The sequence below is a fragment of the Canis aureus genome, chromosome 18, assembly GCF_053574225.1.
Source record: "Canis aureus isolate CA01 chromosome 18, VMU_Caureus_v.1.0, whole genome shotgun sequence".
NCBI lineage: Eukaryota > Metazoa > Chordata > Mammalia > Carnivora > Canidae > Canis > Canis aureus.
Window position 1 is genome coordinate 21,869,993 of NC_135628.1, and position 25,691 is coordinate 21,895,683.

At 43.6% G+C, this 25,691-nt stretch overlaps 1 long non-coding RNA gene across 1 annotated transcript in view; it reads left to right on the forward strand.

The window, feature by feature from the left end:
- The window catches only part of LOC144288295 (uncharacterized), a 59,107-nt gene that overhangs the window by 21,721 nt on the left and 11,695 nt on the right, over nt 1-25,691 (forward strand). The window contains exons 3-4 of the long non-coding RNA XR_013356255.1: nt 20,240-20,340; nt 24,327-24,449. This is a non-coding gene — a long non-coding RNA (uncharacterized LOC144288295). The remainder of the gene's footprint in view (nt 1-20,239; nt 20,341-24,326; nt 24,450-25,691) is intronic.

The window sequence follows — 25,691 nt, forward strand, 5'->3', positions numbered from 1 at the left end:
CACATAGTTTTCAGTTTTAAATTTTATAATTTTTTGACAGCTTTGGACAGCTTTCTTATTTTTGATCCCCTTGAATGGAGAGAGGTCTTGGCATTACAGAGAAGCTCAACCCAGTCTGTTTCCCATTACTGGTCTCCTTGAAGAGGATGAAATCCTCAGTGGTCATCTACTCTAGTGAGAATAATGCCACCACACACACACACACACACAGAGCAATTGTCAGCTCAGATTCCTGCATTGGCCCGAGGATCTACACATCTTTTAAGATTAAAAATATTTGACAATTGAAGAATCGATCTGTTTTTTCCTGGGATCTTCTGCACTAGGATGCTTAAGAGCTTCAGTAAAAGTTTTAGCCGGGGAGGGTAGTGAACTCTTGCTTATAATGATCCTTGGATTGTAGCTATCCCTGCCCTCCTTTAATAGGGAGAATGGAAATCCAAGTCAATGGACCATTTTGAGAAAATAATCAACCATTAGGTCAATTACCTCTTTTAAGGGGCCAAGCAGTGGTTTTCAGAGCTCATTTCCACTCAGCAGGGCCAGTGGAATCTTGGGTGAAGAGCCAGAGTCTGCCCAACGAGTCGCTGTGGGCTAGCCTGGGGTCTGGCTGCTGCAGACAGGCCCCACACTTCACACAGATTCTTCCTTGAACAGCCCAGTGTGTGCTTCCAGGGTGGCCCTCCAACAGTAGAAAGAGCTGTTAGTGGTGAGACTTGAAGACGTTAAGCCAACCATTGATTGAAAGTTGGTAAGATTATCTTGGTGAGATGGTCCGAGATAACCAGATGCACCTCATACTGCTGATTCTTTCATTCTTCCCTGAGATGCTTAAATCATCACCACGTTGTTTGCACATCACGAGGCATTTACCTCCTTTCCTCACACTCTTCATTTCTGCCCGTTTCTGGTGAGTTCTACCAAGCTCCATTCCCCCGAGTTCATAGTTAACTATCAGAATCTATGTACGTCCAGTGCCGCTGCTTTTTCTTTATCACAGATGAGTACTTAGGACTTTTTAATATCATAGGCATTTCCTCCACAATTTCTCTGACTGTTTTTTTTTTCAGAGAGAAAAAAGCTCCTTAGGAGAAATTATGTAACTCTAGAAACACCAGCCAGCATTTGAGGCATCCTGTGACAGTGAAAAGCCAAATTCCAGATGTTGGGTTTTCATTCTCCAAAGCAATGTGCGCAAGGGAGAAATTGCAGGCATGTCAGGAACTAGTTAGAGAATTGCTCGCCTCCCCAACCCCCTGACACATTCACAGTTAAGAGTTCAAGGCAGGCAGCTGAAAAGGCTTTAAGGGACAGGTCAAGGTGAGCAGCATGTTGACCCCTGTCTGTTGAGCAAGCACCAGTTCTCCAACTTCAGATGCCTGGCCTAGCTTCCCTCCTGATGCTCTCAATAAACTTTTATCAATGGCCATCTGAGGAAGGACAGATAGGACGAGGTGCTTGGGGGAAAGGATGTATTCATTTTCCTTTGTGCAGTCTGAGTATGTTGAATGAGTAACTTCTGGAATTTTTTGAAGTTCGACCCTTCTTCCCCCTTTAAAACATGAAATAGCTGCTTATTTCTCTATTTTGCTTTTGTCATAGCTGAGATTTTTCAGGCCACACACAGACATACATTTTAGTTTTGGCAAGAAGTAAACAGCCAAGTCTCATAAATTACATTCATAAATATTTGGTGTACTTAAATGCGTTGAGGGGTTTTAAAGGGAAGGAAAGAAAACCAAGACTGGGTAAAAACAAGCTTTATCTAGAGGTAAATGAAATCCTTTATTGTTTGAAGACTTGAGAGCAGTCATCAAGAAACAAAAATGAACTTTTGAAGTTTTCAAAGGAATCATATTCTGCTCCCAACTTAACAGAAAGGAAAATATCTCTTGATTTCAATATTTTTGGATTAAGTGTCCCAATGACAGGGTGAAGAAATAGTTGCTTTTAAGAGTCAATGAATCATGAAGGAAAAGAAACGGGTCCTGGAACTAATCAGTGATCTAATATGGAACTGCTCTGGGGTCAGACAGTGGGCATGAGTCAGAGAATCTAGCTTCTTGTCTTCCATTCCTGGGAGAAGCCTGCTTTGCCCTCCTGTGGCTGAAAGAGACAACTAGGTGTACATTATGTTAAGAGACTCTAAAGCACAACTATTTGCAAAAGTCAGAAAAGGTGCTGGGTAGAAATGGTGCTTGCATCAGGAAAGGATTCTTCACTTCATAAGAGTATTTACCTCCAGATTTATCTAGTAAATTGCTTCAGTGCATTTAAAATAAGATTTAATTTCTAGATTTTTTTTTTGATGAGTGAAGGAAATCTATGTTTTCTTTTCTTTTACATTTTTTAAAATTTAAATTCAATTTGCCAACATATAGTATAATATGTATATGTATAATATGTATATAGTATAATACCCAGTGCTCATCCCATCAAGTGCCCTCCTCATTGCCCATTACCCAGTTATCCATCACCTCCCCACATCCCCTTCTGCAACTCTTTGTTTCCCAGAGTTAGGAGTCTCTCATGGTTTATCTCCCTCTAATCTAGACCTTTGATTGGCAGAATTTTTTTTTAGGACTCTCTTTACTGCATAAAGCGAGATGTTCTTGTGCTTACTAACTTCCTCTCAGATTTATAAGGGTATCAGCTCCAACATTATTTTGTCACATCCCTGCTCGTAACCTCCAGTGTATCCCCTTTGTCTACTGCAAGCTTCCTAAGCCTTGGCATTCTTTTTTCTTTTTTTAAGATTTTATTTATTTATTCATGAGAGACACTCACGCACACGCACACACACAGAGGCAGAGACACAGGCAGAGGGAGAAGCAGGTTCCACGCAGGGAGCCTGATGTGGGACTCAATCCCGGGTCTCCAGGATCACGCCCTGGGCTGAAGGCGGTGCTAAACCACTGAGCCCCCTGGGCTGCCCAGCCTTGGCATTCTTGATACTAGGGCTGGACAATTCTTTGTGGTGGGTAGCTAGCCTGGGCGTTGTAGGATGTTTAACAGTGTCCCTGGCCTTTACCCACTAGCTGCCAGTAGCATCCCCACTCTTGGTTGTAACAATCAAAAATGTCTTCAGACGTTGCCAAATGTTTTTCCATGGGGTGGGGGTGCAAAACTGCCTCCAGCTGAAAACCACTAGTCTATCAAGTAAAGGGTATAGGTATTTCTTTCTTCACCACCAAAAGATTGATCCCCACCCTCTTCACCCTCTCCTTAAGGTACATTTGTTTCCAGTCACCATGATACATACTTTGTTCACTATTGATTCTTGTTCATGTGTCCTCCTCCCTTGATGTCTTTCTTTTTGCTTATTCCAGTATAAATCCTTCCCCATCTTTAGATATGTTTCCAGTTCCATCTTCTTCAGAGTTCCCAACTCATATTTTTTTCTTTCCTAACACAGGTGATGTTTATTGTCTGCCTTGCACTATTTGGGCCAATGGAACTCTAGGTATGGTTAGGGCAATCTGAGAGCAGGGAGATCTTGAGTTCTTGGGGACAGCCCTTGGGCTCTTGGGGCCCAGATGTTGCTGAGAGAAGACTAGATCCAATGAAACTTTTTTTAAGGTTAGAGATGATGCCTGGTGATCACCTGAGTAAACTGATTCCAGAAATTCAGATGGGGACAAGGAACATGGCCATTGGAGATGGATGCCAACATTGAGGACTATTTCAGTGCCAATGTCTTGGCATCGTATAACCTATTTCAGACAGTCAATGGTGACACCAAGTGGGTAGCTTTAAAGTTTAAATACCCAACAATCCCATCAGATTCCTCTCTAGCCATTTCCTATGATGATGATGATGATGATGATGATGATGATAATGACAATTTTATTATTTAAGAGTTATCAACTGTCCCAGCTTGCCCTGGATTGGGTTTTGAGGAGAGCCTGGGACTCTCACTTTTAAACTGGTGAGAGTCCTGGGCATATGGGGATGAGTTTGTCACCTTATTACCACTATTAACCACTGCAACGATCACCACCATCATTACTGTAGCTTCTAGGGCTCTCTGTTATGTACAATTTAAGTTGTCTCGATTTTATGCAAAAGTAACTGAAAGCTACTTTAGAAAAGTTTTTTTTTTAAATCTGTAACATATAATCCAAGAAAAAAAACCTATGCCTATCCCCTAACACCTTTCAGTGGGAGGAAGTCCTTTTTTTTAAAAATAAATTTATTTTTTATTGGTGTTCAATTTACCAACATACAGAATAACACCCAGTGCTCATCCCGTCAAGTGCCCCCCCAGTGCCCGTCACCCATTCACCCCCACCCCCCGCCTTCCTCCCCTTCCACCACCCCTAGTTCGCCTCCCAGAGTTAGGAATCTCTATGCTCTGTCTCCCTTTTTGATATTTCCCACACATTTCTTCTCCCTTCCCTTATATTCCCTTTCACTATTATTTATATTCCCCAAATGAATGAGAACATACACTGTTTGTCCTTCTCCGATTGACTTACTTCACTCAGCATAATACCCTCCAGTTCCATCCACGTTGAAGCAAATGGTGGGTATTTGTCATTTCTAATAGCTGAGTAATATTCCATTGTATACATAAACCACATCTTCTTTATCCATTCATCTTTCGTTGTACACCGAGGCTCCTTCCACAGTTTGGCTATCGTGGCCATTGCTGCTATAAACATCGGGGTGCAGGTGTCCCGGCGTTTCATTGCATCTGTATCTTTGGGGTAAATCCCCAACAGTGCAATTGCTGGGTCGTAGGGCAGGTCTATTTTTAACTCTTTGAGGAACCTCCACACAGTTTTCCAGAGTGGCTGCACCAGTTCACATTCCCACCAACAGTGTAAGAGCGTAGTGGGAGGCAGTCCTGATGAAGCCCATCCTGTACAGAATTCTGGAGTTCCCACTGCTAATAGGCTTTCATCATGACACCAGCTGGGATATTTTTCCATCTTATGGGGGTCAGAACACATGTGGTCACAAGGTTTCACGGTCATGAAAGAATATCCAAATATTTGAATGAGTAGGTTAGGTTTTCTTTTCCATTTCCTCAGCCTGGGCCTCTGTACTGATTAAGTCAACTGGGTGAGTCCACCTACATGGTTACATTGCAGTCAGCAACTGTTCCATTTAGAAAACCCCTTGAGTTCCAGATACCTTAGTTAGTTAATTAGGATTCTCCAACAAAACAAAACGAGTTTAATTGTGTAAGTCTGTGTAGACTTGGCCACAGAAATACTTGTCTTGAATTCCAGTCTCATATACATTACTGACAGGCCTTATACCAGCATAAACCAGCTAATGCTCCCCAACCCCTGGCTTTCTCATCTGTAAAATGGAGATGATATTGCTTCGTTTATATCAGATGAGATGAAAGCATGCTGAGAAGTGTAAAATGTTATGCAGATGAAAGTCTTTGTACTGAAAATGCTTTCTTTGAGTGACTTTTAAAAAAGAATGTTATGTTAACCTTATCCTGGATTTGTGTTCAAAATCGTTTGATGCATTAACACTCAATTTCCCATGTGCAGTATAGCTGTTATTTTTGGCTAGTGTCATTATTCCCATTCACTGTGCGGTCCTGAAATTTGGGCCCTGAGGCAGCACAGGTGGAATGGAGACAATGGCATTCTCTATCCCTGGGCTCCATTAGATGCTCTGGACTTCACACAGGCGCCCCGTGATGGTAACTCTGAGCCACAGCACCCCAAAGAATGAACTACCACAACGTATTAAAAGCCTTATTGCAGATGGACAGAGGTGATGGCACCTAAACCCAACTTCAAAATTCAAGGTCAGAAAACCATCCAATTCTGACTCTTATGTCATATTTCAGCCTGGGCTATGAGGGGGCTAGATGTCAAGTGGGATGTAAGGTGGGGCCTTTTTATTTTTTAAATCATATTTTTGGTATTGAAAACATCATGGAGGTTCTTAGAAAGGGAGAGAGAGAGAGAGAGAGAGACAATGTGTGTGTGTGTGTGTGTGTGTGTGTGTGTGTGTGTGTAGGGAGGGTGCAGGAGTGCATTTGTTTTAGAGTTAGATTACCGTGGGTTTAAAGAGCTCTTTACCTATGACTTTGGTTTAATAATTATTGAATTAACAATCCTAATATTAATAATGAATATAATATCCTAGCTACATTGAGATGAAAATGTGGTCTTTGCAACAAAAATGCCTACCTGGCTGGCTCAGATTAAGACAAACCCAGGAGGTTGCTTGAGGGAGGATGATTTAGGACAGGAAGAATGAGCTTTGACCTCATCCTATTAGCTTGACTCTCCTGGAGAAGAAGAACCACCTGGGAAGTAGAGGTGGAAGACTGATTCTCAGTTGGTCTACTGGCAGATGGAAGAGGAGTAGAGGAGAATTGTCCCATAACCATCAGGCAAAGAAAAAAAAATCCTTCAAAATGTGTGGCTGGGAAAAGAGTCTCCAGGAGCCAGCTGCAGCTAGACCCAGACCAGGCCTATGGAAGAATGGAAAGGTGGGCTTCAAGGTGATGCCTCTTGTTCTTCAGGAGCCTGGTCTGCCAGCAATGCAGACTGCTTAGGGGTGCTCAGATGAACCTTACTCTAGGCCAGGGATACAATGCCCCAGTCTTCCTTCTCTTCTTGTACCCTCACCAGGTTCTACCTACCTCACAGTCATTGCCATCTGTTGGACTCCAGCCCATCCTTTGAGCCCATCTCAGATGACTCCTTCTCCATGGAGTGACACAACTGAAAGTGCTTTCTTTCCTCTCCAGCTGTGGTGCTGGGATCACTGGGGTGAAAGCAAAATAAAAACAAAAATGGAAACAATGTGAGGATTTGGGAAAGGTGGATTTTGGATTGGCAACTTTTAGTTTACTAAGTAAGGAAGTTTAAAAATGTATAAACAAAACTATTTTTTCCTATTTTTTAAAAAAAGATTTTATTTATTTATTCATGAGAGACACAGAGAGAGAGGCAGAGACATAGGCAGAGGGAGAAGCAGGCTCCCTGTGGGGAGCCTGATGTGGGACTCAATCCCAGGACCCTGGGATCATGACTGGAGCCAAAGGCAGATGCCCACTGAGCCAACCAGGTGCCCTAAAACTATTTTCTTTTAATTTTATAAAAGTCAACATTTTGATTTCAAAGATAAAAAGGACATGTCTCCAGAATAAACAATGCTTTTTGAAATACAACAAATTTAACCTTACATGTAAATATGTTGTGTTGTCCTTTTTTTTTTTTTTTTTTTTTTTTGCCTCATTTCACCTTTGATTTCTAAAAAATTCACTGTGGTCTTATATACCCCTGCAGACCATGATATTTGATAATCTTGACCCTGTAACCATTTATTGGTTCTTTTTTGGCTTTTCTCAAGGTCCCCATTATGCTGGCATATTTTAGGTTCATGCCTATTTTATCCTAAGCTCCTTTTGGTAGGATCCCATTCTTTCTTATTTCTGTGTCCTGTAAAGCTCTTGGCCTAGAGTCAATCCCCATAAAAGTTTGAATAGATGGATGGATAGGTTATGTTTGAACAAGATGGACTTCTGAATGGACCAGAACAAATTATAGGGGCTTTCCCAGGTGACCTTTGATGCCCTGCTTCCAAACTGGAACCAGTGCTATGGTAGGTTGATTGCATTAGTTGTCCTTGTCCTGTAAACTTAAAATGCCCTATAAAGGGCCCAGCCATATGACTTTTTTGAGATAATTGGATATTAGCACACATGATACAAACAAGGGCTTGAAAAGTTACTTGCTTTTGCTTATTCCCATTTGTGCTCTTGTACTGTTGTTATTGCCTTGAGAACATGTTGGGGCTACCTGCTGGGAAATAGGGTAAGTGAAGAAAGCCAAGTTATCCCAGTTAAAGCCGACCTACGTTAGCCAGCAGAGAACCAACACTCAGACCCACAGCAGGAAAACCACCATTATTGGCAGAGGCAACTGGTCAACCTGTAGCTAAGAAGAGGATCTCGAGATTTCAACGAAGATCATCTTTGTTAAAAGCTGAAGTGAACAAAAAGAAGACTGAGTCAGAAGGAGGAACGGAAAGAAAAGAAAATCTGCAGGGAGGGGACAAGTCAAAGACCGCTTTTGCCCACTTAGCAGTTATCCCAGGGCCTGGACTTAGTGGCAACCCTCAAATTCCTGGAGACCAGCCAAGAGGGCTATGGCACCTAGAATGCAGGCCCAGGTTCCCAGGAGACACTCCTGTATTTCCCAAGGGTCCTGACCCTGTAGTCCCAACCTCCAGCAAATGATTTTTCTGGTCTGAACTATGCAGGTAAGTACTCACCTACTGCTGACTTTGTTAATTAAACACATAAAATGCATCTCAATATTTTCAAAACAACATGCCATAAAAATACTGAAGTTTTGATATTTAAACCTAAGTCAGACTAGACAGGCACACTGCCTCTTGATGCTTCAACTTCATCATGCTTCATGGTTTCAAATCTTTCAGCCAAGAAGTAGGGGGGGCGGGCAGGCTTTTAAGTTTTGCAAATATATGATCAACCAGTACTATCAGCTTTTCTGAATTCACTAGAAATATAGAAAATGCCTTGCCCAGCTCTGGCTACAAATTTCCCTGCCATCTTGGTGAGACTTATTGCCTTTTAACACAAGCCTCTGGTATCTCCCATCAAGCCATAGGTCAGGTGCAAATGAACCATTTCATTCTGGGTTTTCCCAAGTTTTGAAGATTCAGCCTTTCCTGTAAGGTAGGGAATTCTGCTTTGAGGGGGTTTGGGAAGAGAATAAATAGAACAAATGTTGGCCATTCACCAGAAACCACTTGGAGCCTGAAGCCAAGTGGTCTGTGTAAGATGTGATTGTTGTACTTACCTTCTAGAAAATGTCTGACTGCACCTCTTGGCTACACCTACAACTGTACCTACAGAAGCCACCACGCTACTTTCCCTGGGGAAAAAAAAATAGTACCTGGTTTAGACAAATACATCATGTGTCTCTGTCCTGGGCAATTTTTTAATGGCTAGGCAGTCTTTGGTTTTGAAGAGGTTGCAGGAGGTTGTGAGTATGCGGAATGGCAAATTAGTGGCTCCTCACCCTGGCTATACAGAAGAAGCATCTGTGGCTATACAGAAGAAGCATGTGTAAAATGACCCATGATAGTTAATTTTCTGTGTCATATTGGTTCTGCCTCGGTATTTGGTTGAATATTATCCTAGATGTTTCTGTGAAGGTGTTTCTGGATGAGTATGACATTGAAGTTGGTGGACTTTGATCAGAGCAGACTGTTCTCCATAATGTGGGTGGGCCTTACCCAATCAGGTGATGGGTGGTAGCCTGAATAAAACAAAAGACTGAACTCTCTCCAGTAAGAGGGAATTCTGCTAGCAGACAACCTTTGGACTTCAAGTGCAACCGTGGCTTTCTGGGTTTCCCACCTGATGGCTCCCCCTGCAGATAAGTGAACTTGTTGGCCTCCATAATCACATGTGTGTAACAATTCCTTAAAATAAATCTCTCTTTGTATAAACACATCCTAATGGTTTCTGTGGAGAATACTGATGAGTATAACATCCATATCTAAGCCCTTTCCCTGGTCATTCTGTTGTGGTTGTGGTTGTCATGTGGTAGGCCAGAGGACTGTAATTTTTGAAAGATCTCTGGGGAGGCCCACATGACCAGTGTTGAGGACTACCGTCAGGGCTACTCTCTTCCCCTTACACATGAGCTAGGTCCTGGTCCAAACATATCACTGTCGTTTGAGTCCTGACTCTGCTACTAACTGGCTGAACAACCTTAGACACCTAATTCTAAACCTTTTTGAGGCTCAGTGTACTTATTTATCAGGGACACCAGAGTGCTGGGATATCAAATGAAATGAGGTATGGAAAGGTGGGTGAGAGTGAATGTGTGCGTGTCCTAGGCCTATTACTTTTGTAATCCCCATGTGTAACAAAACACAAGGCTCTGTAAGTAATGGTGGGGCTCTCTTTTTTTTTAAATTTTTTCATTCTCGAGTGCTAACCTTTGGCCTCTCCTCTCAGACAGGCAGCTCAGTGTCTGCCATTTGCCTAGTGTGGCCGAGAGCCCTGGCTCTGACCCGGTTTCAGTGCAGTAGGGGCCATGTCAGGATGGGTGGGACCCTGGACACTCCAGATTCAGCAGCCCTAGTGGACTTGGGATCTTTGTGGCGGGGGCGCTCTGCACAGGGGGACTCTCTGGGGCTTTGGGTGAAAGCCTAGGTGGCTTCCCAAATGTCGGTGAGACAAATTGAGATATTGTGGTCAAATCGAGCCATGTAAGAGATCAGGAGACACATCTGAAGGATTTTCATGGTTAGCCGAGAGGCGCAGGATCGCCTGGGGTGAGAGGCCTTGGCTCATGCGTGGCTGAAACCGATCCTCCTCCGGCTCTGGCCCAATGGGCGGCCTGCTGGCGCTGGCGTGTCACTTGCAGGTGGCCACGCTCCCGTTCAGGCATCAGACGGCCTGGCTGGGAAGCACGCTCCTTACTGCAATTTCATACCAGGACATTTGAGAGGGTTACGGGAAACCGTCTTTCCCTGACTCTATCATCTTGAGTGAAGCGGATGGAGGGCCTGTAAAAAGCGTGTCCTTTAATTTATGGCAACATAAACAAACCTGAGCAGCCTGGACTGAAAGTCAGAGATGAGGGGGATAGGGGAGAAGCGTGGGCGTGGATAATGCGGTTAAAGTCCTTTTGCCTCATGCGGCGGGGCTCTGGGAGGGATGGCTTTGGCGCTTGGGCCACTTGCACCATGCTCTGCTCACACCGAAATTGTAGAAATAGATGGATTTGTTTACTTCCCGCATTGGAACAGGGTATTTTTAATAGCTGCAGGAAAGTGCTTCATTGGCAAGGATCGGAGAAGAGCAATTCGGCCCACATTCAGGAAGGCATACAGTAGGTGTGTGAATTTTTGCCTTATTCAGAAAAATAAGCTGTTCAGCGGCTGCTAGTGGAAACCACCTATTAAGATCGTGAAATTCTTGCTGGTTTGGGGTGTAATCGATTCATTTCAGCATATACTTAATAGGCCGCCTCTGGGTAAGGTTCTGTGCTAACCCCCGAACAGGAAAAAAGATGAATTCATCTAATGTCAGCCTTAAAGGGACTTAGAGTAAAATGCAGTGGTTAACCTGTACACAAGTTCCAGATTTCACTAGTGGAGCGGTTACATGCAAATTCCTGTAATGGGTTTGATAAGTGGGGATGATGCTGATGCTGACTATGGTTGTAACAAACATGTATTGAGCACTGACTGGGTGCCAGGCTCATGAGGAGCTGGGTTATAAGAGTTTTTCACGTATTCCTTATTCAGTCCTCTCAACAACCTGACAGAGTAGGCTGGCTATTATTTCCATTTGCATTTCCTTCATAGGATAAAGCGAGGATTAAAGGAGTTAATGTATTTAGAGCACTGAAGACAATGCCTAACATTTGCAAACTGCAATAAATGTTAGCAATAACAATAAGTATTACATTATAATTGGTTGCTAGAAGCCAGTCCCCAGATAATTGTCATAGTTGCTCTAAGACAGGTATAAGCAAAATGCTTTCAGGGTTCAGAATTGGGAGAGAGCACATCTAGGATGAGTAGAGACTCCATGAGCGAGGTGGTCTTGGAACTGGGCTTTCCAGAAAAGATGTGATCATGACAGACATCGTGGCCACAAAAGCATGTAAGCAGGGGCACCGGCATGGACATGACCCACACAGCGACCAGGAAGCAAACCAGTGCAGGACACATCTGGGGCAACTGTCTGTCAGTTTACACCAAATCTTGGTAGACAGAGAAGCCACTAAAGGATTGTAAGTGGTGAAGACCATGGTCAGAGCTGTTTGCGTCCTGAACACAGTGGTGCTCCAAGAGTTTCCGAGGGAACACATAAAATATTGGCAAAGCCATGGGTCCCAAGATTTAAAACCAACTCAGAGCCAGGCCACAGTTCAAAGTGGATGTGAGTTTGGCTTTAAGGATAGGATTAAATCAGTCCTGAAAACTCACATGGACCAGATTTCGCTGGTCTGGCCCCGGCATCAGTTGCAGTGCCAATATTTTATTTGTTTTTAAAATGATCCGTGCCACCTTGCTTTCACCTTTCGCCCTCTGACAGAGACTGTTGTAAGGAACAGCTCCGAGCACCAGCACACAGCACACATCTGACAGTGAGCCATGCTGGGTGAAATTTGTGTAAAACTTGCCACTAAGTGTTGTAGCATTTTCTTCCTACTCCTTATTACTTCTAACTGGGACAAAGAGTGATTTAAGGACAATAGATTCCTTGTGTATGCCTTGCTTGATTTCAACACGCAGGCACAGAGCTATAAAGCTGTGTCACATGCACCATGTCCTCTAAGAGCTTAGAGTCTCGTGGAGGACACAAGACTAAGACATGAGCATAAATAGCCATAAGATTAGGTGAAAAGGAGGTAAGAGCATTGGACAGAGTGCAGACAGTGTGCTTGGGTGGTGGGGGTGCAGGTGATGACGACTCTTCTTTGGACAAAGACCCCTCCCCCCTATTTTGTCCTTTATAATGTAATATACCCTCTATTGTGGGCTGTTTGATAGAGTCTTGAAGTTAGACCTTGGTTTGAATCTTGGTTCCATCTTTCACTAGCTAAAACTCCCTGGTAAAGTTTTTGAGCTTCATTTTCTACAAAATGGTAATGATACTGCTTACTTCACATTGGGGCACAACCAGGCAACTATCAGTTAGGATATGCAGATAACTTTGTCCGCCAGTGGAAGAAAACCCAATGCAAACTGGCCAAATGAACTTCGTAGCTTGGAACAGAGGCACTTTGGAGTGGAGAGCCTCGAGTGGAAACTTCCTATCAAGGGGCAGGCTCGTTCAGCATCTAGCCTGCCACCCACAGTGGCAGCTCTCCCCAGATCTGCTCTACTTACGCCATAGCACAGATGCCAATGTCCACATACTTCGTCCATATTCACTTCAGTTGGCCAGTGTAGGTCAGTGCCCACTTCTAAAGCAGGGACAGTCAGCGTAGGTTCCTGTGTGAACTGCTGGAAAGTTGTGAGACCTTGCATCAGTCATTCAATCCCTCCGTGCCTGAATTCCCTTATCCCATCAAATGGACTTGCTGATAGTACTCACCCCATAGGGGGGTGTTAGATTTTAAAGAATGATGGTTATCTTAGATCAGTGTTCTATATTTTACCCCCCAGACCATATGCAGCAACCTACTGGTAAATCATGAAATAAATTTAGTGGACTGTGCCCATCCTGAAACCACAAAGAAAAGAAACAAAACAGAACGGTGGTGAATAGAGAATCTCAGAGCATATGGCAACTGATAAAGGCAGTGATTCATGAGACATTTGCTTAGGTTTTATATGTATTTGTGCATGTACTTGGTTAAATAGAAAGATTTTTCATGGGCTCAGCATGTGGAAAAGGTTGAAGAGCATCAGCCTAGACTCATCAGAGTGAATGACCACGGCTGGGGCTCTTCCTTTCACCAGCTCACTGGGACACAGGAGAAACTAACGTTGGGGAGAAAGACAAACCACAAACCCTTCTATAGGGTTTAGCAAATGCCAGGCATTGATTTAAGAACTTTTCATATATTAACACGTGTAACTTTTGCATCAACCATATGAGTTAGGCACCTTTATTAAACCCATTCTCCAGAAGAGAAAACTAGCAAAGAAGTTAAGTAACTTGAACAATGTCACACGGGTAGCAGCAGGGGAACGAGGTTCAAACCCATGCAGCCTGGTTCTAGAACCCACAGTTTTACTACGCTACACTTAAAATCAGCAGTCAGCATTCGCTCCCTGGAGGGAGGGTCAGGCACAGAGAATAAGCTCGTCATCCATAGTAGTTAGGGTGAGGAATGTTGTTTTGAGAAGATCAATACACAATTATGAAATGCCCTTCTTTGGTTTCTCTCCAGTTCAGGATGTGTAGACCAATTTATGGGAGGGAATGCAGCTTTGACTTTCTATCCAAGTCATATGTTTAATAAAAGGGGATACTATGTAGTCCTCAAAAGATCTTTTAGGGCACAGCCCAGTTTTTCTTTTTTTAAGAAATTCTTAAATAAAGATTTATTTATTTATTTGAAGAGAGAGAGAGAGAGAAGGAGGACAAACAGAGGGAGAAAATCTAAGCAGACTCTCTGCTAAGTGCAGAGCCCTAAGTGGGGCTCGATCTCACGACCCTGAGATCATGACCTGAGCCAAAACCAAGAGTTGGATGCTTAAGTGACTGAGCCACCCAGACACCCTACAGCACAGCCAAGTTTTTCAAAGACTGTTCATATGCATGTGGTGGCACTGGTCAGGGACAAAGGTAATTTCTTTTAAAATGGGCCACCTCTGTCTCCCCGAGTTGTGTTAGCTAATGGTTTCAATGATACATCCAGAAATGCATAGCATTTCTGAGAGCATGCGGTGCATGAGGGTCAGTTTGGTTGTTGTGTTTAGAAGACACTCTTTTTTTTTTTTTTTTTTAGAAGACACTCTGATCTCCTCCTGGGATGTCCGGAAGGGATCCTGGAAGACTAAAGTGTGATCAGCATGTGCCCTGGTGTACGTGGGAGCCACAAAGAAATATTCTGGAGAATATGACCTTATTTTACACAGGGCGTCTAATCTAATACAGCAGAGGAAGAATTTTTAAAAAGAGTCCCAAGAGGACTCATAAAATGGCTTTGAATTTCATTACGTTTGAGAGGGAGGCACTAATTCAATTAGCCACAAAATGAGAATTTTCCTATCCCTTCTGTTTGGAGCAGCGCTGAAGATAGACTGCCCCCGAGGAAGTCCTGGGCTGCCCTTGGATATGGACTTCCTTGTGGGGAAAGGCAGTTCTTGTCAAGTTTCAGGCCAGCTTCCAGATTTTATGTTTCTGCTCTGCAAAATTACTGTGGGCGGGGAGAGCATAGCGAGTTAGGGCATACACCTTGGAGTTGGCGCTCCTCCTTTCAAATCTCAGCACTGCCATTTATAGGGGTGTAACTGTGAGCAAGCCATCTAACCCTTCCACGCCTCAGTTTCCTCCCCTATAAAGTGGGAGTAATGAAAGTAGCTATCATCATTGTAGGACCATTGTGAGTGTCAAGTTGATTGATACATGTTAAAGCGTTTAGACGAGTACCTGAGGAGATTTCTGCTCTTCAGGTCGTAGAGTGAGTAGACAAGCAGACAGAAGACAATCATCACACAAGCTGTTAGTGCTCTGACATGGTGAAAGGCCTAAGGAGGAAGCAGTTGTCTCTGGAGGAATATGTGGGGAAGGCTTCACAGAGAGGGTGAATTTGGATCTCGAAAGATTCACAAGAGGCCTCATAGGCAGGAGTCAGGAATGGCATGCCTGAAAGCAGGTCTTGCATGCCTATAGCGTCTCCAGGGATTAGTGGGCATTTACCAGGGGGTGAGGCCAAGGATTTATGGGGCAGACTGGTGAGGTATGAGGCTGGGAGGTCACAGGGGGCAAGCAGGGACAGGACTGTTCATTTTGGCAAGGCAAGATTGTTCCATTAAATTAGGAGTTCTGTGAGCTTTACAGAATTCAATCATTCTTGTCTAGGTTTTTTCTTGGATAGAGTATTTCAAATAGTTTTGGAGAAAGCTCATTCCATAGCTAAACAGTCCTGTCTTGGGGTTGACATTAGATCTCTCATTGGTGGCTGCTCTGGTGACCCCCCACCCCCAGCCCCTCGCCCTGTCCTGGACACCAGTGGGGAATTTGCCATTCTGGTTAAAATGATTCTGTCAGGATCAGAAAGAAAATGTCTCAGTTTGCTCTTAAACCTGCTAAATTGTTAAAATCACTGTTAGAATTTGATACATCCATGGAATATGTGGTTTTTGACTTTGGCAAAAAGTGTCATTCTGCTCTTGAAATTATTCTCATCAGTTTTTCTATTTGTCCATTTAACTCTATTTACTGCATAACCCCTACTTATAAATGGGCAATGTTCTAAAAATTTATTTTTAAGTCCGTTGTTTGGACCACAGATTGCATAGTTCCACAGAAATGACCGTACAATTTGTTGGTAGGTCTTCAGACAAGTTTGCCAGACTTAGTTAACACAAACTGGAACTGACTCGTAGCTAACATTTATTAAGCCGACAGCACAATTGCAATAATAACAACTTTTGTTTTGAAAAAAATAGAAAGACAGTAGTGTTGAATAGAAACTTTAAATTTCTATTATGTTTAAAACATATATCAGCCTTCCTGGATTGCTAGTCTATCCTATCCCTGACAGTTTACAAGTCATCTTTGGAAACATCTAATTAAAACCTCAAAACCAGCTGGTGAGGTCGGTGGGGATAAGGAAATTGCAGTTCAGAGAGGCAAACTGGCTTGCCCGAGAGCATACAAATTTTGTCAAAACTCTTTTTAGAAAATGAAGGTACAATATAAATGAATGATGAAGTAGAGTTAGCTTCACAATGTCAATTGCATAGAAATCTTGCCATATTTTGATTAGAGATTTTGGAGGAGATGTTGGTTATAAGATGATATGAGCTTGCAACTACTTAACTAACTAATCTAGTAAATATTTATTGAACCCCTACTAATCAGTTCTGTTTTTTGGCAGGAGGCAGGGGGAATGGTAGAGAATCATGGGTATTTTTTTTTTAATTTTTATTTATTTATGATAGTCACACACAGAGAGAGAGAGAGAGAGAGAGAGAGGCAGAGACACAGGCAGAGGGAGAAGCAGGCTCCATGCACCGGGAGCCCGATGTGGGATTCGATCCCGGGTCTCCAGGATCACGCCCTGGGCCAAAGGCAGGTGCAAACCGCTGCGCCACCCAGGGATCCCGAATCACGGGTATTTAAGGCACAGCTGCTGGTCTTTATTAGTTATTGTGGTAAAAATTGTAGAGTAGAAGATCCCTTATCCAATGCAGTTGGGGCTGGGAGTCTGTTGGTTAATCCAAAATCAAAATCATGGCTTAAGGTAAACACGAGAACAAAAAATTACATGTTTTCAATAACAAATATTGCTGTGTCTTTCTAAATAAACCTGTTTATCCCAAACCAGCCTTTGAAAAAGGTAATAGAAAAAGCAAGTTGGTTTATAGTAGAATGAATGTATCTTGCCATTTCCGGAGGACAGGAGGAAAAAAAACCCAAGAAAATGGTAGGCTGGGAGTATGTGGCATGAAACAGTCACTTCCTAATATTGAGTATCTTCCTTGGGCTGTGATGGCAACTTTTCCAGGATTTATTATTCTGTGATGTTTAATTTGCACGAATACTCCTAAAAACCAGAGACCCTGCCTTATTTTTTGTATTCTGTGGCAGCTAATTCTGTGCTGAGTACCTAGTGCTGGATAAATGTTTGATGACTGAATGAAGGGATGATTTAACACAATATTAGTTATGTTAGTAGAATAAATAACCTGAATCGGTGGCCCAAAGAGTCAGCTTTTCTTTTGTGTTTAACTGTCTCCCAGAGGCAGCCTTAGGCCTTGGGAGATGAATCTGCTTCGGCTGATTTTTCAAATGACACGGCCAGCTTTCTCAAGAATGGATTCTACTCCATTCCATTGCATACTTTGTTATGAGCCTTGGCCGGCTTCCTCCACCTTGTGACAAATCCTCATGGAGCAAATACCTTCTACCATCGGGACATGTGCCAAGAAGAAGAGAAGTATAATTCTACCCCCTACCATATTTTCTTTTTTAATTTAGAGGATTCTAAAAGAAATGTGGGGCACTTTCATCTTACCTCCAAATTTTTCCTGGAATTTATTTTTGCTTTCTGTGGTGCATTTAAACTCTATCGTTCCCAGTGTATTTATTTGTGAAATGGATTTAATTCTGTTCTTATAAAGCCTTGAGAAAGGTCTGTCAGGGGCACGCAGGGGTACACAATGCTTAAGAAAGATGTTAAAGTTTTAAAAGAGATTTATTTGACCCCGAGGCCAAATGGCACAGCCTGCAAATGTGATAAATCTAGCAAATAAATAAACAAATAAATAAATAAACATAAATGCCTTTGAGGAGGCAATGGGCCAATAGGCAGCTTCGCAGCTGGCACTTACTTTTACAAGAGCACTTGTTAATCCCACATGCTCAGGACAGTTATAAAGGTTGCATTTCCTCCCCAGACCTTTGCTACCCCCCCTCCCCCCCGGGTGCATGGAGTGGAACGCTTTATTTGAGACTGGAGTCGTGAACGGACTCCCTGCAAGGTGATGACTTCATGTATATTGATACTGCCAGTAGGGGTTTATTTTCTTTCTTGTGAGGCTGTGATCCTTTGAAGTCAGGAACCACGACTAGCACAGCTCTTTGCTCAGAGCTTTATACTAGAATGTGTTCGAGAGACATTTGATAAATGGATGAATGAAGAATGCTCTGTCTACAGCCGTATCTCCAGCACCAAGCACCATGCCAGCCCATGGGAAGCACTCAATAAAGATTTGTGAGAGGAGTGAATAAATGAATGAATGATGTAAATCACAGTTTTAGCCGGTGCTTCTATCTTCAGGACTCTAGCAGAGCGGAGGCAAGGCGTCCTTGGTTGCCGGAATGGCACATGGCCATTATCCAAAAAAGTCAGTGTCAGAACTTATCTCGGTGACATCAGGTGCTAGATTGGAGGAGAGGGAGGAGACAAAGAGTAGAGAAGCCGAGGAGAGAGAATCAGAAGCACAAATGCCACAGGTCCTTTGTCTGTCTGTGTATCATCCGTCCATGTGGCATCTGTTGATGCATTTACCCAAGGATACATGAAACTGGCTGTTGACAGTTATTAGTGTGGAAAAGTTTACCTCCTCCAGTCTATTTCTATCTCCGTCTATTTCTATGTAAATATAGTCTGTGCCTTTCTCCTGAGTGGAAGACCCGTAGTGCAACTGCTGTTGGACATTCCTGCTTTGTCTGCCCATCGACAGCCTGGACTCTGTACTTTGTCCTTGAGGACTGAGCAGATGGGCCACCATTGAGGTCAGCTGTATCCTTCTCGGGATGCACCTTAGCTAGGGTCTCTATCTCAGTGATCCTCTCCCACTATTTTACATGGGAATTTTCTATGGGCTTCCTCACTGACATGTTGCAGATTATCTGTGTGAAGCCTAGTCTTGCCACTGCTTCTCCTGCTCAAAACCTTTCCGTGGCTCCTCATCATTTACAGGTTAAAATTCAAATGTCTTAGTCTTGTTTTCAAGGAACTTTATCACCTGCCCTTGGAACTCTCTCATAGGACTCTATTTAGAAGCCCTTTCTTCCAGCCACACTTGGACTAACTTCTAGAGAAACAGCTGTTCATCTCTGTTTCCCCCCCCAGTGACCCTCACTGAGCACCCTGCCACATACCAAACTCTGGGTAACATTTCGTCTGTGTCTTCACCTGTTTGCTGGAATGCTGCCTCTCCCTCCTCCCAGCTCAGCTAAGTCCTAACAGGGCTTTCAGGCCTATCTCCCATCCCTCTTTCTCCAAGTAGCCTGCCTCGACAATCCCAGTCCAGTCCCCTTCTCCCTATGTGAGCTAGTCCCTTACTATTTTGTATTGTTATATGTTTTCATGTTTATCTTGTCCCCCTAATCACATGGTGATTGCATTGTCTGCTCCCATGATGGAAAAATTCTGTCATAGGTTCCGTGTGTGTGTGTGTGTGTGTGTGTATCGCTTGCTGAAGGCACTCATGAGCAGTGGGCTAATTGATTGTGTAACTACTTTCAACATTTTGAAACTCTTATTATTTTCTCAATTTGTACCACTTTAACAAATAGGGCTCTGAGGTACACGTTATTTACTAGATAGTCATGCTAACATTTCTCATACTAAAATTTCAAATATCAATATTAATGTATGCACCATTTTAAACAAGGACATTTAAACATGAATTTGCCCTTTGACCTCTATTTACTAACATTTTTCCCCCCTGGAATGTTAGTAAAAAAGTAGACTTATCCCATTTGTTATTCTACTTCGTGAGCTTGAAAGGATTGAAGAAAGGTCTACTTAGGGCTAAACCTTTCCCTTGTCCTTTGTGGAACAGTTGAAGGGTCATAAGGAAAGGTTGCATTTCTCAGGAGTCTAGACACTTCCCCACCACTAACTAACTCTGCCACCTTGCGTGAGGCACCCACTGCCTGTGCTTCAGTGTCCTCACATGTAGAAAGGGGGATGATGCCAGCTGGGCCAGAGGTCATGCAATGCTCAGGAAAGAGTTCTGAGAACTATAAAGTTCTATCTAAATGTTAGGTCTCATCATTGTCATCATCATATTACTAACATCTCCATCATTTTTTCACCTCTGCCACCATGTGCCCTCAACTCAGGCATCAAGATGAGAAATGCCATTGTAGCTGGTGACTTCGTATAGGATGGAGCAGTCTGCCATTTTCCAAATGTGAATGGTTCACAGGCCATACCTTCTTCTGTAAGTTACAACTTCTGAGGAAACTGAGTGGGGTAAGCCATTTACCACTCTTGTGGCACTGGGATCTCTTCCAGTTTTTGTTTCTCCTGCTCCCACTGCTACAATAAGTCTTTTGGAGTATGAGATGTCTCTGGGGAATGGATAGGGAGTTTCAGTTTAATGTACTGAGCAAGTGGTCCTGAATATAGTACTTTGTTGAATCTAAAAAAAAAAATCGATTGTAAAATGCACCATTATTTCAAAAATCCCCAAGAAAGGAAAAGCTAACAATTTTCAAGTATGACACACCATTGATTACAGATGCATTCCTATTCCAGAGTTGTTGAAATGTGAAAAATGAGTCTGGGATTTAGTCACATACAGTGGGACCATTGCTACAAGAGTCTGGTCTGAGTCCTCTAAGCTCCAGACATAGTGGGTCCTGGGATCTCCCTGTCCCCCCACCCCCACCCCAGCCTCCTTTGCAGATTCATGTTGCTAAGCACTCCTATGGTAAGTTGCAACTGGCTGAACTCCCACTTCTCCTAGGCTTTCTGTTTTGTGGTGGGAGGAGGAGCTGGTGTGGGCAGAGGTTGAGGAGAGGCAATGCCAACTTCTCGGTCCCCTTGTTGCTATGTTAAATCAATATGGTAAGAAGTTGCCTCAGCCACAGACCCTTCCAGTTCAGAAGAGGCACATCGCTGGGCTTATATGTTCTCTTATCTAGAAGCACTAGAGGATCAAATGCCCACTTGAAGTTTTTCCCAGTCCTGAGTGGCTCCTATTTGGTAAGGATTCATCTTGTGAGAGAGACCTGCCAAAGTGACGAGTAACCTGATGCACTAGCCCTGGGCCTAAGAGCAAAGTGGTTTTCTTTTCTCCCTAAGACAGAAGTGAGGGCTGGAGGTGAGCAGAAAAGTTCAAAGCTATTTGTAGCAAAAGGCACAGTCCCTGCCTTTGCATGTGTGGGGTGGGGGTGGTCACCCATGTTCTCAGGTGTCACCGCCAACTGCAGATGCTTCAGCACCTCTTTTCCTTCAAACATCTTAGGTTTCAGAGAGGGAGGTAACCAGACCCTTCACATTTGTTACAGTAATGCTGTTTCAGGCCTTATTCCTTGACCTTACAAGTCACCTGCTCCTCTTGAGATATTGTCACCCTGTGGGGTGAGGCCTCTACTATCCAGATTTTGCTGACAATATTGGGAATAACATGTAGGTCTAACTCATGTTATCATTTAGTGTGGCTCTTTGGGTAGGTTTCAACGGCCAAATATGTCATTCTGCAGCAGCTGTAGAATGGGTTTAACTTCTTTCATTTGCATAATGAATTAGAAGGTTCTGTGGATTTTGCCTCTGCCCCTGAAAGGTTGTTTAGTCTTCCCACAGACTTTCCGTCTGCAGTAGAAGTCTGCTCTCTAAGCATGGAAGAGAGGCTTTCCAGTGGCTTTCCAGCCTGCCTCTTAAGTCCAAACTCCTTAGCATAACCCTCATCGTTGTACGAGTCAGGACTCTTAGCTCACACTGGCTCAAGGGAAATCAGTTAATGACTCATGCAACTGAGAAGTCCAAGGATGGATCTAGGGCTTCAGACAGAGGTGGACCTGGGGGCCCAAACAATGCCTTCTGGGTATCTCCTGGCTTCCTGTCCCATGTCATCCTGGCTTCACTCTACAGGCAAGCTCAGCTCTTTCCTGCGAGATGGCTACCCACATCCAAACTGATATCTTTTCATCCTAGGAAGAAGAGGCACTTATTTCTTCTGGTATCGTTGCATGAATCCAGGGAAGCCCTGGTTAACCGTGCTTGGATCTTGTGTCCAGCCCTGGAGCACTCATTAATATGGGCTCTGATTAGCTCGCCCTGGGCCATGTGCCTGCCCCACAACTGTGGGTGCCTGGACACAGTGATGACAGCACTACTGGGAGCAACTGTCTAAAGCCACTATAGGTGGTGGGCAGACAACACCTCATATTTCTATAAATGGTTGGGCCCCTTCTGTCTGTCCAGCCCCTCCTAGGATTGTAGGCTCTTACCTACCAATCATATTGGACTATTTCCTTTGGTGAAAATCTGACTTCAGCTTAACACTTCAATGTCTTTACCCTCGGTGTTCCCTGGACTTTTTTCTTACCCTTCTACACTTGTCAAAATTCTTCTCAGTCTTCAAGGATTAATTAAAATGTTACTTCCTTCAAAACTTTTCCCTATATGTCCACTCCTTCCACACTGCAGTCAAAGAATTTGGCTGATGGCACGTTTATGGAGTTCATTATTTTTTCCTCTCATTGCACCTGCTTCCATCTGCCCCAGAAATGCAAAGCTTAACCTAACTATTTAGTATTCTTCCAGTGTCACATGGGAGATGTGCAATAAAAATCTGTTGGATGGATAAATGTTCTCTCAAGATCTTTTTTGAGAGGATCTTACGTATTGGATCTACCCAAATACACAAGTGCATACACTGTCAGAGCGAGTCCATGTCTGTAATATCTGCTTAACCACACACAGCACTTTTGTATATTCCCAGCAGCCCTCTGGGGATGATATTGTTATTTTAGTTACAAGTATACTGTCTTATCTGGTGACTTTTCTTTCTCGGGATTAGGGAGCAGCATGAGCTGGGAATGGGGTCATGGAAAAAATTCTTTCAAGCCAAAAAACCCTGGATGTGTTATGGGATTGAATTGCATCATCTCTGGGAAAAGAGCAAAAGCTAGGAGAGGTAGCTGGGCATAAGGGGTAAGAATGAAGCCTCCAGGTTTGAGGCCAGGTCCCACTACTTGTTAGCTGTGCGATCTTGGGCAAGTTAATATCTCTGAGCCTCAGTTTCTTTGTAAAATAGAGAAAATAGAGTTTTCACGTGGCAGGCTGATTGTGAAAACAACACAAGATAATGCATGCAGAGCACCTAAAATAACACCTGGCTTCTAGTAGGTGCCGCCTCTGTCATCTCCCAACACACACACACACACAGACTGTGGTGCAAATAATTGCATGATTTTTCTTCGGGGTGACCAGCACGTTGGGCAGGTCAGTAAGGGAATGCATTAAAGGATGCTCTCTCTTTGTTCTGATTGTGGTTATCTGGCTAATACTGTCACTATCTAATTACCAGAATGATGGATGCTCTGACAGGCAGGAATATGTGGATGGCCAGAAGCCTGTTGAAGCAGGAGAGCGAGGTTCTTGTCTCATGGAGTCAAAGAATGAATCTTGTGGACAAAGGAGAATGAGTAAAGCCATAGAAGTTTATTAAGCAAGGATACAGAAAAAGCTCTCAGGAATGAGAGGGGTCCTGACAGGGTTGCCAACATGGGCCTCCAAGGACCCAGTCTTTTAGTTAGAACTGATCAGGGAGCCTGTGGCCTTCTCAGTTTTGTGATGTCTTGATTTGAGTAAGGACTGGTGATAACATCTTTAATGGCTTACTTCTTTTTAGAGTCTGGTTATTCTTTTCTGGTTACAGGTGACTGTCATAAAAAAGACACTCTCGCCGCCCACACCTAGGGCAGGGCAGTCTGGTTTGTTCCCTTATTTCTGGTTTCCTAACACCTCAGCATTTTGGGGACTTCTGTGAGCCTGATCCCGTAGCCCCTTACCCAGCTCTGACTGTCCCTTACACACAGTCACCTCTGTTGAGATCTGTGCTGGCGGCTGCAGCAGTAATGGATGATGGGTTTTTATTTCCACGCAATCTGAAATGTGTAGTTAGCCTGGAGAGGGAGGAGGTCAGAACCCCCCCTTTGTCCAGATAACACTTGATGTGTGGAGGAAGACCCATTATCTCTGGCTGAAGGATCTGCATGTTGAGGGAAGGAGACTAAGCCATTTTCTGGATTAACTGTGCTTATTTGTAATAACCTAATTGTAGGCTCTATAGGAAAGGAGCCCCAGAAAGTTATCCACTGCCAGAGTGATGACAACTCCAGCAACTTTCTCTAATTCTTATTACCCCTCCTATCTTACCCATCATCTTAGGTATTCAAATGCTTTTTGTATTTGTAGAGAACAGCTACGATGCTTCACCCAGACCGATGCACATCACATCAGAGAGGAAGACACATGTGTGATTCATTTTGCTAAGCCTCAAGTCTAAGGATTTACCTAAGGACCCAGGAATGTTGTGAGGTAAGTTTTGGAAGTGTCTGTGGTGGTGTGGTGATTATCCATTGGCAGGCTCACCTCTTCTACTAATTGGCCATGGGCTTGCGTTTACAAGCTGTGACCTACTGTGTTAATAATCTGATGGAATCTTCTAGGATGCAGAGAAAGGTACACTGCTTTACTAGTAAATGGATGGTCAGGGGCACGCTTGTGCCCTGTGTAGCAGCCCTAGATACCGAAGGGAGGCCTTTAGGAGTGAACACTTCCCTGAACCATGGAATGTCCGGGATGAGGTCAGGGTGGGTGGACTGTAAAGATTATCTATGCAGACCCAGGCATTTTACTGATAGAGAGCCAAAGAAGCAACACTTCCTATCCAGAGCTCCCCAAACATTTAGTTTCTCTCCTCACCTAAGGATTTGTCACGTTGCATTGTGATTGCTTACGTGCCTGTCTCCCTCCATCAGCTCAGACTCTTTCAGCTGCAATAACAGAAAACTCAACTCAAACTACTTTAAGCAACCAGGGGACTTTATTGTCTCAGTCACCTAAGAGTTCAGCTGGATCCAGAGGCTTTAACAATGCTCTTGAGATCTAGTCACTCCATTTCTCAGTCTTCCTTCCAGCTAGCTCCATTATTCAGGCATGCTTTGCCTGGGGAGGACAATGGCTGCCAGCAACCCTACAAATTGATCTCCCTGACTCCAAATCCAGAAGGAAAAAGAATATACTTCTGTTTGCTAAATTGGCTCACATTGGCTGTGAACCATACTCCTGAACAAATCACGTAGCTCTAAGTGGCCAGGCCTGGGGCATGTATTCTGGAGCTGGGGAAGGAGTGCCCTGGAAGCAAAATGCCTGATGTGGGACTTGATTCCAGGACTCTGGGATCATGACCTTAGCTGAAGGCAGATGCTTAATCAACTAAACCAGCCAGGCACCCCTTAAGAAAATATTCTAACTTTGCTGTTCAAAGTCAGAAATGTCAATAGGCGTTGTTTTCGCCAACACAATATATTTTGGCAAATTGGCGCTCTGGTAGTTCTTGGGAACTTATGGGTACGACAACCTCTAGTTACAGCAGGGATTGAAGTTGGCTAAATTCATTTGTACTGGACACATCTCATAGGGGTTCTCAGATTCTCCCAGCATTGCCTCCAGGCTCTCAGCTGTCTCTCCGCTCCCTCCATGCTGGGATTTTCACTCCTTGAGGGCTGACTCCATGCTGCAGCCTGATGCCATCCTGTCACACACCCACCTCTCTGG